We start from the raw sequence: 13835 nt of genomic DNA, 5'->3' as shown, positions 1-13835 counted from the left end.
ATGCTCTGGGGGTCAACATCTCCGGAGGAATTGTTGCTGGGTCCTCCGAAGAATCAGTATCATAGCTATCCCCTGTAGAGTCCTCGGACGGATCAGTCTCAATCGAGTAGCTGGGGCTCCGCCTACTCGGTCCTGGAGACATCCTAGGGGCCTTCTTAGCGCCCCCATCCCCCTCATCAGAAGCCGTCCTCTTCATCCTTTGTCAATCTACAATCACCTGCAGGCAGAGGATATGAAACAATTTTCCAAAAATACTGACGTTGTTGCTCCGTTGGAGCCTCGCTGTAGACACAACAATTCGTTGGGAGGGATCATCATAACATTACAGCTTTATCGCCCGATCTAAGATCCAAAGAAAGGGTAACATCCTGAATGTCCTGTAGCCTCCTGTTTATAGGTGTGGTGCACGACACACCGATAACCAAGACTCTACTAGACACGACCTGTAGACACTCCGAGGACAAACTGCTCTGATACCACTTTTGTCACGACCCAGCCTCGTGAGCCGCGACTGGCGCCCTACTTAGGCACCCAAAACAGACTTACAAACCAGATCATCATCTTAAGACTCATTCAGACTTAGCATAAGTTGTTCGAACTGAAAACTAATAGCAGACGTCGTACAAGTATTGAACGAACATTTATCTTAAGCGGTCGCCCGTGCAGAATAGTCATATAAAAATCAGAAGAGTGGCGGAATATACATCGCCCAAATGCGCACACACACATAGCACTATATGGGCCGTCTTGGCCATAATAGCATACGGGCCGCTTAAGAACGCAAAACAGAACCGCATACGAACACACCGGACCCACGACCCACAACTATGACTACAGGCCTCTACAAACATAACAGAACATACGGACATATGACGGGACAGGGCCCCGCCGTACCCAAATAGTCACAAATGTACGGAATATGCATAGCGGAAAATATGTACCAAAAGATAAGCTCCGGATCAAGGGGAGCTCTCCAAAATAGCAGAATGAGTAGCCTAAACCGGAGGATCACCCAAACGAGCGTTTGTACCTGCGGGCATGAAACGCAACCCCCGAGGAACAGGGGGTCAGTACGGAAGAAGTACTGAGTATGTAAAGCAGAAGGTACAGAAATCCCAATCATGGCTAGAGTCAGAAGGCATAAAAACAAATATCAAAGTAGCAGATCAAACATGTGCGAAAGATAATGTACAGAATGCAAATAAAAATCATGCATAGGGTTCAGGAACGTGGCCACCCCCGACGCTGGTGCCACAACACATCATACTCCAGAAGTTTTCAAATCTCCGTACATACTCCGAACAAATCGTATCACACACATATCACATCATCAGAACATATAAAATGCCATATCACATCATAACTCCATAGACGGTAACCGGCCCTATGGCGAGGCTTCGGAAACCGTAACACATCATACTTCCGAATATGGTATAGTGCGCACGATCACAAAGCCGGCCCGGGTACTGACAAACGAAATCATAATGAATGGCACGAACGGAGTAGTGCAGAAACCATATGCAGATCAAAAGTAAATTACAGGACTCGACACATAATTACATATATGCATATACCGACATCAGAGGGCTCGAAGTAGGTGTCAAGTCAATCAGAATTAATATATAGAAGTTACGAACTTTCAAACTACAAAACCTTCGAAAAACAATTCACAGGTCATTTTCTGAAAATTTAGTATCACTCATAGTGCAACACGTTCAATAACGGTATAGGACATTTCAAACGGACCTTAGAATCATAGGCGAACAATTACTTTTCATATCGGACGGGAATGAGTCAAACAAATCGAATAAGGGAAGCCTCGGGGCTTGCGGGCCCACCTCGAGTCAAATCGAGGCGGCGGACACAAATCACAGACTTTAGGCTCCATAAAGCCATCTATGAAAATTTCGGAGAGATTCGGACACAGTAGCAAAAGTTATGAAGGTTTGAGCATCCTTTCAACCAAATATAAAGAATATGTTTCAATTGCGCTGAATGAATAGTACCCAAAATTAAACTCGGATTTCCAAGAGCAGAATTATCCCCGAGGTTCCGATCGCAACCTAGTATGACTAAGACATGCCAAAAGAAGGAAAGGTAAGCTTTACATACCTGGATTACGCCTTACGCTCGTCAAATCTCAATTCCCGTTTCGTCCAAAAACTGCAAATGGTCACTTTTACCAGTTACTATTCATGAAAGTTAACATTTTAATCTTTGGGTTATACTTGGCGACCGAAATTTCGGCAGCACTTCCCCTATAAATTTGACACCCCGAGAATTTAACTCGGCTCGGAATATTCAACAACAACCCACCAACAACAGCAACAACATCAACAATCACAATAAAACATGATATAACACTATTAGTCTACTTTCCAATATAATGCCATAATTCCTCCAACACTTCCAAATCAATGCGAACTTACATCATTTTTCCTTCATTTAAATTATAAGGATCATAACAATACAACTAACATATCAAACAAAACAATTCATCACCATCTCAAATTCTTCCATAACCACGGCCAACATCCACATTTTTCAATTCAACCCAATTCATTCAACTTTCATTTCCAATATAGATTTCACACAACCATAACTAGAATACAACATAAAGTCAACTCATCTTTGCCTACACAACACATGCTCATACACGACTACATACTACTTCACATAAGCATCATGCAACTGCCATGTTTTCATGATTTCTACTCATTTTCTACATTCCACAACACAAACTAACCCTCACAACATAATTATAAGGGGTGAATTCTTACCTTTTTCTTCAAGTTTCTTCACTCCACCAAATTACTCAAACGACGAAACCAATGAGTTATCTTCCGAAATAATTGCACCACGTTGTAGAGGGACCTTGAATTAGTATAAATACCACAAGAAAATAATTTTTGAAGCAAGATTTCTTGATCCTCTCTTCCCACTCTCTTGGCCGAATGGCCTTTATGTTTTTCTCTTGGTTTTCTTTGTTTTTCTCCTTCTTGCCTTTGTCTTGAAAGTTCTAGAGAGCTTAATGAATTCTTGTTCTTTTTAAATAAGTTGCCACATGACCAAGTCACATGACTTAAATCATGGGTTGGGCCAATCCATAACATGGCCGGCCACCCCACTCCTTTGGGCCTAAATTTTCATCCAATTGTTTTTTGAGCCCAATTCATAAGAAATCTCATTTTGAAATTCCCGAAACTAAATTTCTAAAATTTCAATTTTTCCCTTGGCCTTCTCCAACACTTCCCCACCAATATTTTTCATGAACAATATGCATATATCTTAATTCCAATCAACACATGACCTTATTCTTCACTCTTCAAAATTATTTCGAATTTTTCAAATATGCAAAAATGCCGGGCCCTGAAGTGGGGGACCCGGCGAACCATACGCACAACGCATACCGGCCCGGGACTCGGTGAAAGAGATCATGACATATGCACGAACAGAGTAGTGAGAAACTAAATGCATATAAATCAAGACTCGATGGATATGTATACTTACCGACATCTAAAGGCTCAGAAACAAGTTTCGGGTCAATCCGACTTAGTATGAGAAAGTTACGGACGTTTGAAGTACAGAACGCTCTATAAGCGTTTCAGAAGTCATTTTTGGAAAACCGACGCAATAATCATATCAAGAACCCTTCGGACATCATTATGGATCAAATCAAATAAGATTGTAGGAACCATAAGTACATATCATAATATATCAACGACATAATCAAACGTGCTAGTATCTGAACATCAAATCTGTAGTCATAATAACTGTCTTTCGAATGCCATTCGGAAACAGACCAACTAAATCATCAGACATCATAGATACATGTCAAAGACATATGAAAGGACTTACGGGAGTCAAAGATGTTAGCCATCCTAGTGGCTCTAAGAATAAGAATTTCTTTGCGGTCGCACATATACGTCATTCGTTCGTTTCATAAAGACCATGCCAAAAGAAAGAAAGATAAGCCTTACATACCTTGCCCGCTTCCTATGCTAATCCGAACTCAAGCTTTCCGCTTCGCAAGATCTACAACAATATTCATATATACCGACATTAGCCATAAGCGCTTAGTATCCATTTCGAAACCAACTCTTAATCTACCGAAATTTCGGCAGCATTTCCCCTGTAAATGCGACATCCCCAAGAATTCAACTCGGCCAAACATACAACAACAAATCCGAGAATTTAACACGGCCACTTAGCAACGGCAATACCAATAATTATTTCAACAATATCGACAATCAATCCAAAACACATTCCAACATTCACAACTCCTTTCTACAAACTTTGACGACTTTCCGTTTACATTCAATTCATAATTGCCTACATTTTCAAATTCAAACTATATTCAAGAATATCTCAAACAATCCCTACAATATTCAAATAATCCAATCCATACGTTATGCCACCCGAATTCTTCCAAATGGAATAGCAACAACAACAACAACATATTTTCTTCTTCCAAATTCATGAATTATACTAACAATTCATACACTCCATAATAGAAACAATCTTTTCTAGACTCTGGCTCTATCGCACGATTTAAGACAGAAGGAAAGATAATATCCTAAATTTCCTGTAGCTTCCTGTTTATAGATGTGGTGCACAACACACCGATAAACAAGACTCTACTAGACACGGTCTGTAGACACTCCGAGGATGAACTGCTCTGATACCACTTGTCACGACCCAACCCCATGGGCCATGACTAGAGCCTGAGCTGGACACCCACATGTACCTGTCAGACTGACACTATAGATAGCATGGGAATCGGTATAGACCCAAAGGTTCTCAACGTCACATATCAAGATAATATGTCCCCGGCGGAGTCTTAACCAATCACAACTAAATCAAATATGCAAGCCGACGAGGGTTCCACTATATATCATTATAATACGCAAGCCGACATGGCTGCCACAACCAACAGAAACATCCACAACAACTCTATAGACACAGCTGATCATAATCTATTTACAACCCACACACATATCTACAGACGTCTAAGAGTACTAACAGTGAAATATGACGGGACAGGGCCCCGTCGTACCCCTGGAAAACCATATATAAATACATCAGAAGATCTGTACCAAAATTCTAGGCTCCGAAACAATGGAGCTCTCCAAGACAGCTGACTGGAAATCCTAAGCTGGGGGATCACCGAATCGAGCGTCTGTACCTGCGGGCATGAAACGCAGCCCCCCGAAGAAAGGGGGTCAGTACGGAATATGTACTAAGTATATAAAGCATAAGAACATCAAGTACAGACAAATCATGAAAACCAGTCTCAATAATTGAATGCATCTGTGGCTAACTCTGAGAATATCTGCGTAACTCTATATGACTGAAACTGACTCTACGACGTATGTTAGGCATAGATCATAATATAACTGATAATGTTGTGGAACGTACAGCCCGATCCATATATAATATAATAGTGCCGAGGAACGTACGACCCGATCAATATATAATATAATAGTACCGAGGAACGTACGGACCGATCCATATATAATATAATAGTGCCGAGGAACGTACGGCCCGATCCATATATAATATAATAGTGCCGAGGAACGTACGACCCGATCCATATATAATATAATATATAGCAATGCATGTAAAACTCGAGAAAGGATACTCTGAACCCCTCTGGTGACATAAGAAGCTAATATGAAAAGTCTCTAGGAGTTATGGACATAAAACATAGGAGGCCAACAGTACAAATATCTCTACACTTTCTAAGAATAGAGTCTTTGGAACTCGCTTGCTCACTGTGTTCGTTCATATGATAAGGATCATGCCAAAAAGAAAGAAAGGATAACTTTACATACCTGTTATAGGTTAACCGTAGTCAAGTTCACTTCGCCGCCCCTTTAGCCTATTCGATATGAAAGTAACGCTATCGTTAGTAAACTATACTTTCTAGCTTATAAACCTACAATCAATCACTTATAGGAATCATTTTTTAGTTCACACTTTCTTGATTAGGATTTTCATTAGTTAAGAACTTAACGGAAATCGGGCAGCATTTCCCCTATATACTCGCCTAACCCGAACATCCAATTAACCTCTTGTTATCACAGAAATACCAACAAAAACCCTTACAATTCAGCCCATAAACAACTCTAACAATCTAACAACCCTTCCTAATCCTTTTCCAATCCAAATCGTTAACGTTTTAAGATTATACACCAAACAACCCAACACACGCTTTGTATACGATACGTTATACACTTCTTTCTTCCAAATTTAGAATCCACATCAACAACAACACGACCACAACACGAATAACAACATACGAACATAAATCATACTTTTAAACCTTTCAACCCACAATTTCATATAACAACAATTTCATGCAATTTCTTACTTCCAATTTCACCCAATCCAATTTTAATCCTTCCGTTACAACACCATTAATACAATTATACCACAAAATAAGAAAATCTTACCTTAATTTACTCGGAGGAATTTCTACACCTATTTGCTCCAATTTCACAATTTCTTCTTCCTCAATTCAATATCCAATGTTGCTATCACCTTCTTGAACTTGAAAATCACTTGGGACTTGATCAAACTAAGCAAAAAATATTTTGCTCAACAACCATGGCTGGCCGAGAGCTTGGCAGCCATGGCAATGTTCTTTTTTTTTTTTTTTTTTTAGTTTAACTTTTGTGAAATGAATTTAATTTGCTAAGTTGTTCATCCAACTTTATATATATATGGTGTCCCCCAAATGGACATGTGCTACCCCCCTATGACTCATCAATTTTGATTTCTTGATTGGTTATTTTTTTTAATTTATTGGTGGGGCCCACAAGCATAATTAAATTAATTAATTTTATTTAATCACTAATCCTTACTTATTAATCTAATAATAATTAATTAGTCCCTAATCTCCAATAATCTTTCTACACTAAATAAAATTTATAAACAATTTGTGTACTAATTAAAATTTGAGAATTAAAAGTTCGTATTTCAAATCCAAAAATTATCCCGTCTTAACGTAAGTCGATTAGCTTGCGAATAACTCGACGTATAAAAATACGGGATATAACACACCGAACCTTTGTGGTCGGGTATGCTATGTAAATGATATGTGTATGACGTGAAGATGCATGTGCTATGGATAAGTATATGATATAGATATGACTATGAATACGAATAAGATGATGTATATGAATACGATTATGAAAGCAATGTAAATGAATACGGATATGAGTAAGGATACGGAAATGGGTGTATGTACACGAATACGTGCTAGAAATGGAAAGTCCCTATGACAAGCAAGTAAGAGCTTATGACGTTGATATTGCTATCTCCCCTCGTATGCTATTTCTCATCTTGCTTATTATGCTTCTATATTGATGTTGATCATGCTTTACATACTCAGTACATTCTTCGTACTGACGTCCTTTTATTTTTAGACGCTACGTCACGCCCGCAGGTGCACATGGAGGCAGGCTTGATCCATAGCTGCATTCTCAGGGACTACATAGCGGAGCTCCATTTCATTCGGAGCTATAGCTTTTGGGTACTTATTCATTTGTGTACATAATTATGGGCATAGCGGGATCCTGTCCCGCTTATGTGACATGACATACTCTCTTTAGAGGCTCGTAGACATGTGCATGTGGTTAGAGGTGTTTGGCCGTGTCAGACTATATATTGTATATCATTTTGTTTAGCCTTGTCGGCTCATATACTTTGATACGGCATGGATGCCTATGATGATATAAAGAGATTGTTGTCCGATGGGACTAGCATGATGGACGAATAGAAATATATGTTTATTATGTGGCTCACCTAGATGTAAGTAAGTGTAAGCTAAGGGGGTGCCCGGGTGGGCTAGCACCGAGTACCCGTCGCGGCCCCCTAGTCGGGTCGTGACATAACATTTACACCACCAAAAATTGAGAGAAGCTCATTGTTCCCGTTATTCTGTCCACCCCGGAGCAACAAAAATGTACTATGATCTTAAGTCTATATATTGGTGGAATGGAATGAAGAAAGATATAGCGCAATTGGTAGCTCAATGCCCCAACTGTCAACAAGTGAAAATAGAGCACCAAAATCCGGGCGGATTGTTGCAAGCTATAGAAAATCCAACTTGGAAGTGGGAAGTAATTAACATGGACTTCATTACAGGCTTGCCCCGTTCTCGGCGTAAATATGATTCTATATGGGTGATTATGGATAGACTCACGAAGTTAGCTCATTTCTTACCAGTCAGAACGACATATATGGCAGAAGATTATGCAAAACTTTATGTTAAAGAGATAGTGCGACTCCATGGTGTTGCAGCATCCATTATCTCTGATAGAGGAACTCAGTTTACAGCTAATTTTTGGAAGTCCTTCCAAGAGGGTTTGGGAACTCAAGTGAGCCTTAGCACGACATTTCACCCGCAGACTGATGGACAAGCTGAACGTACTATTCAGACTCTTGAGGATATGTGTCACGACCCGACTCGGGGCCGCGACGGGCACCCGGTGCTAACCCACCCGAGCACCCTCTTAGCTTACTCTTATACTTACATCTAGGTGAGCCACATAATTATACATACATTTCCATTCATTCGTCAACTAGTCCCAATTTGTACAACGGTACATTTATATCACCATAGGCATCTATGCCGCATCAATGTACGTGGGCCAACGCGGCCGAAAAAATGATACACAAAACATAGGCCGACAAGGCCGGACATGTCTAACCATATACACATGACTACGAGCCTCTAAGGAGAGTATAACGTATCACATAAGCGGGACAGGACCCCGCTATGTCCATAATTATATACACAAAAGAATAAGTACCCAAAAGCTATGACTCCGGACGAAATGGGGCTCTGCTATGTAATCTCCAAACAGGCAGCTATGGATCAAGTCTGTTTCCCTGTGCACCTGCGGGCATGACGCAGCGTCCACAAACAAAAGGACGTCAGTACGAAGAATGTACTGAGTATGTAAAGCATGAGCAACATCGATAAATAAGCATCATGAACAACATATGAAATAGCATAGGAGGGGGGAGACAATAATATCATCGTCATAGCACTTACCTGCCTTTCGTAGGACTTTCCATTTTTCATACGTATTTGTACACCTACGTCATCATCCGTATTCCATAATAGTACTCGTACCACACTTGTGCTCATGTTCGTGTACATGCCCTTATTCGTATTCTTATACATAGTCTTATCACATTCATATTCATATTATATACATAGTCATTTCATAGACATAGCATTTACATAACATACCCGACCTCATGGGATCGGTGTTTCATACATACTTGGCCAACCAATGCTCAAGGTTACTCATACCTGGCCCTACCAAGGCTTCAGGCTTATCCGTATCATCTGCAGAGGTGTGCGCGCGTTTCGTAATCGTATACATACTTTATACATATTCATATACATATATCCTACCCGGCGTTATAAGCTCGGGGTGTCATCATAGCCCTTCATAGGCACAAGTAAGTATAATAGCCCGTAGGCACCTTTAGCATCATTATTATTATCATCGTTATCGCTACATCTTTATCTTTGGCTTACTCGTCATATGGGGTGCATAGTACAATCGTAGTACATATCAAGGATTGTGAGCTTATGAGCTCGGAATGTCAATCATTTGGAGACAACATACTCATATAGAGGATTTAAGAGTTTGGCCAAAGAACCATGCCTTATGAAAGAAGGGTTAGCCTTACATACCTTTTCGTCGAACTATTCTACACTTGCACGTACTCCTCCGATGCTCACGTTTCTACCTTTATTAAAGTCGTACCATCATTAGAATCGACAATTTGCACACATGGATAAAACTAGAGAAAATCGGACAGCATTTCCTTTATTTATACGACATTCCTCCATATCATAATTCAACTTCCAAACGTCAACAATACATTCACAACATCATAATAATAGCCTTTAGTCATCTACATCATCCACATTCTTAATTCACTTCCATTTATCCCTATTTATGGTCACAACACCCAACTTCGTCCATTCATATAAAATGTCTATTTCATGATCTTATCGTCATTTATAACACATTCATATCACAACACAACAACAATCATGATTCAATTCAAACTATGTCTCAAAAACGTCACTATTCATCATTCATAACCCATTTTGCTATTCTCTTCTAATAACCAAGAATTTTAACTCTCAAATACCTTAAACAACATATAAATATCATGAATCTTACCTTAGATGTTGTTAGAACAAGCCTTAGTTGATAATGTTCCTCTTTGAGCAAAACCCTAGTTTTTCTCCATTTGGATTTCTTGACTTTAGATGATCCTTGATGGGTTCTTACTCTTGATTCACTTATTTAATGCTGTTGATGGCTAATAATCCTTGAAAACTTGTATAATAAATGTAGAGAGATGTTTTAGAGAGAGGGAGGAAATGTTGAAATGATTTCATGAACTTGGTCCTTTATTTAATAACATTCCACTGATCTGTCGGGTTCCTCTATACGGTCCATTATACGGTCCGTATAATGGTTATACGGTCCATATAATAGACCGTGAAATGGGTCTGCCTGCACCCCTTCACTGTGACCATTTGACGGTTCGTTATACGGTCCGTATAAATTTAAACGGTTCGTATAACTGACCGTAAAATTTCACCAGCAACCAACCTCCACTGTGATGGTTTTACGGTCCATTATACGGTCCGTAAAACATTATACGGTCCGTATAATGAGCCGTAAAACTCATCAGTTCACCGAACTTATTCTCATCACTTCGTTTGATCTCCGATCCTTGCGGAACCTTCTTAACACTTGTTCAACACTTCACTATGTCCTGGCTAACTCGTTGCTCGTAATCCCTTTCCGATATTTGTTCACTTGCGTACCAACGGAAAATTTCCGAGGTGTAACATTCTTCCCCCCTTAAGAACATTCGTCCTCGAATGTTAGGCACTCAGGGATTCTACAGAAATTTCGCCAGAGTTTCCCCTATAATATGGCACTACCAACCTGTCACAACAACCCATAATATCGATGCCTCACAGGGCCACAACACAATAGCATTTAAAATTTGGCCACACACGACCCAAAAGCATAAAAAGGAAATCATGCATACCTTATGATTTTGACGTCTCATCTTGGCCCTCGTGCAAAGGTTGAAATAAATGTGGGTATTTGGATTGCATACCCTCTTCTGCTTCCCACGTCATTTCCTCTCGATTGTTGTTCCTCCATAAGACCTTAACTGAGGCCACTTCCTTGTTTCTAAGTCTCTGTACTTGTCTATCTAATATGGAAATGGGTATTTCATCATAAGTTAACTTTTCTGTCACTCGAACATCATTCACTGGGACGATCCTAGTAGGATCTCCAACATATTTTCGAAGCATCAAAACATGAAATACTAGATGAACTGACTCCAAGTCTGGAGGTAGATTTAACTCATAGGCCACTTTGCCTATCTTGCGTACAATTTCGTATGGCCCAATATACTAGGGACTAAGCTTCCCCCTTTTGCCAAATCTCATCACGCCCTTCATCGGTGAAACTTTCAAGTATACCCAATCTTTCACTTCGAACTCTAAGTCTCTTCGATGATTATCCGCATAGGACTTCTGACGACTTTGAGCCGCTAGCAACCGATCTTGTATGAGCTTAACTTTCTCTATTGCTTGCTGGACCAAGTCTGGCCCTATCAACTTAGTTTCTCCGGTTTCAAACCACCCAATTGGGGATCTACATTTTCGCCCATATAAAGCCTCATACGGTGCCATTTGAATGCTTGAATGATAACTATTATTGTAAGCAAATTCAATGAGTGGCAAATGATCATCTAAACTTCCTCCAAAATCTATCATACATGCTCGTAACATATCTTCGAGAGTCTGGATGGTGCGTTCGGCCTGCCCATCGGTCTGTGGGTGAAACGCCGTGCTAAGGCGCACTTGGGTCCCTAAACCCTCTTGGAAAGACTCCCAAAACTTAGCTGTGAACTGAGTCCCTCTATCAGAGATAATAGATACCGGAATGCCATGGAGTCTCACTATCTCCTTAAGATAAAGCCTCGCATAATCTTCTACCACATAGGTCGTCCTGACCGGTAAAAAATGAGCTGACTTTGTGAGTCTATCCACAATCACCCATATGGAATCATACTTACATCGAGAACGGGGTAACCCTGTAATGAAATCCATATTAATCACTTCCCACTTCCAAGTTGGGATTTCTATAGCTTGCAATAATCCACCCGGCTTTTGGTGTTCAATCTTCACTTGTTAGCAATTAGGACACTGAGCTACGAATTCCCCTATATCTTTCTTCATTCCATTCCACCAGTATATAGACTTAAGATCATGATACATTTTCGTCGCTTCGGGGTGAACGGAGTAACGGGAACAATGAGCTTCCCTCAATATTTGGTGACGTAGACCTACCACATCGGGAACACATAACCTGCCTCGACATCGGAGAACTCCGTCTTCCGAAATATCAAATGATGACTCCTCCTTCTGAGGGAGTGTATCTCTGTACTGCATTAGCATGGGATCCTCATATTGTCGCTCTTTTACTTCCGCTACTAGCGATGAAACTGCTGAATTCTAAATAGTGGTCCCCCGGCTACCTGAGTCCAACACTCGGACTCCTAGGCTAGCTAGCTGTTGGAGATCACGGGTCATTTCTCTCTTCTCTTGTCGCACTTCACATAGACTTCCCATGGATGTGCGGCTAAGAGCGTCAGCCACAACGTTAGCCTTTCCGGGGTGATACAAGATGTCAACATCGTAATCCTTTAACAACTCCAACCATCGTCGTTGTCGCAAATTCAACTCTTTCTGCTTGAAGATATACTGAAGGCTCTTATGATCTGTATAAATATCCATATGGACACCATATAAATAATGTCGCCATATCTTTAATGCATGGACCACCGTGGCCAATTCTAAGTCATGGGTAGGATAATTCTGCTCATGTTTCCGCAATTGCCTTGAAGCATACGCAATCACTTTGCCATGTTGCATCAACACACAACCTAGCCCAACACCTGAAGCATCGCAATACACAACGTATCCTTCCAATCCCTCTGGAAGTGTCAGAACTGGGGCAGAAGTCAATCGGTCTTTGAACTCTTGGAAACTACGCTCGCAAGCATCTGTCCATTGAAACTTAGCTGACTTCTGAGTCAACTTGGTGAGTGGTGCAAAAATAGAGGAAAAACCTTCAACGAATCTCCTGTAATAACCTGCTAAGCCCAGAAAGCTACGAACCTCTGTAGGAGTTGTGGGCCTTGGCCAAGTCTTCACGGCCTCAATCTATTGGTTATCCACTCGAATACCGTCAGCTGCAACAATGTGGCCCAGAAATGATACCGAGTTCAACCAAAACTCGCATTTGGAAAACTTTGCAAATAATTCTCGGGTTCGAAGAACTCCAAGGACAATACGCAAATGATCCGCATGTTCTGCCTCGGATCTAGAATACACTAAGATGTCATCAATAAATACTATCACAAATAAATCGAGGAAGGGCCTGAACACATTATTCATCAAATCCATGAATACCGTCGGCACGTTAGTTAGCCCAAACGACATCACTCGGAACTCAAAATGACCGTATCTTGTTCTGAAGGTTGTCATAGGGATATCTTTCTCCCTAACTCTTACTTGGTGATACCCGGACCTCAAATCGATCTTTAAAAACCACTTGGCACCTTGCAATTGATCAAATAGATCATCAATCCTCGGAAGAGGATATTTGTTCTTAATCGTCACCTTATTTAATTGTCGATAATCAATGCACATTCTCAAGGAGCCATCCTTCTTTCGGACAAACAATACAGGGGCTCCCCAT

The sequence above is a fragment of the Lycium barbarum genome, chromosome 1 (genome assembly GCF_019175385.1).
Source record: "Lycium barbarum isolate Lr01 chromosome 1, ASM1917538v2, whole genome shotgun sequence".
Taxonomy (NCBI): Eukaryota; Viridiplantae; Streptophyta; class Magnoliopsida; order Solanales; family Solanaceae; genus Lycium; species Lycium barbarum.
Note: the sequence above shows the minus strand (reverse complement) of the source record.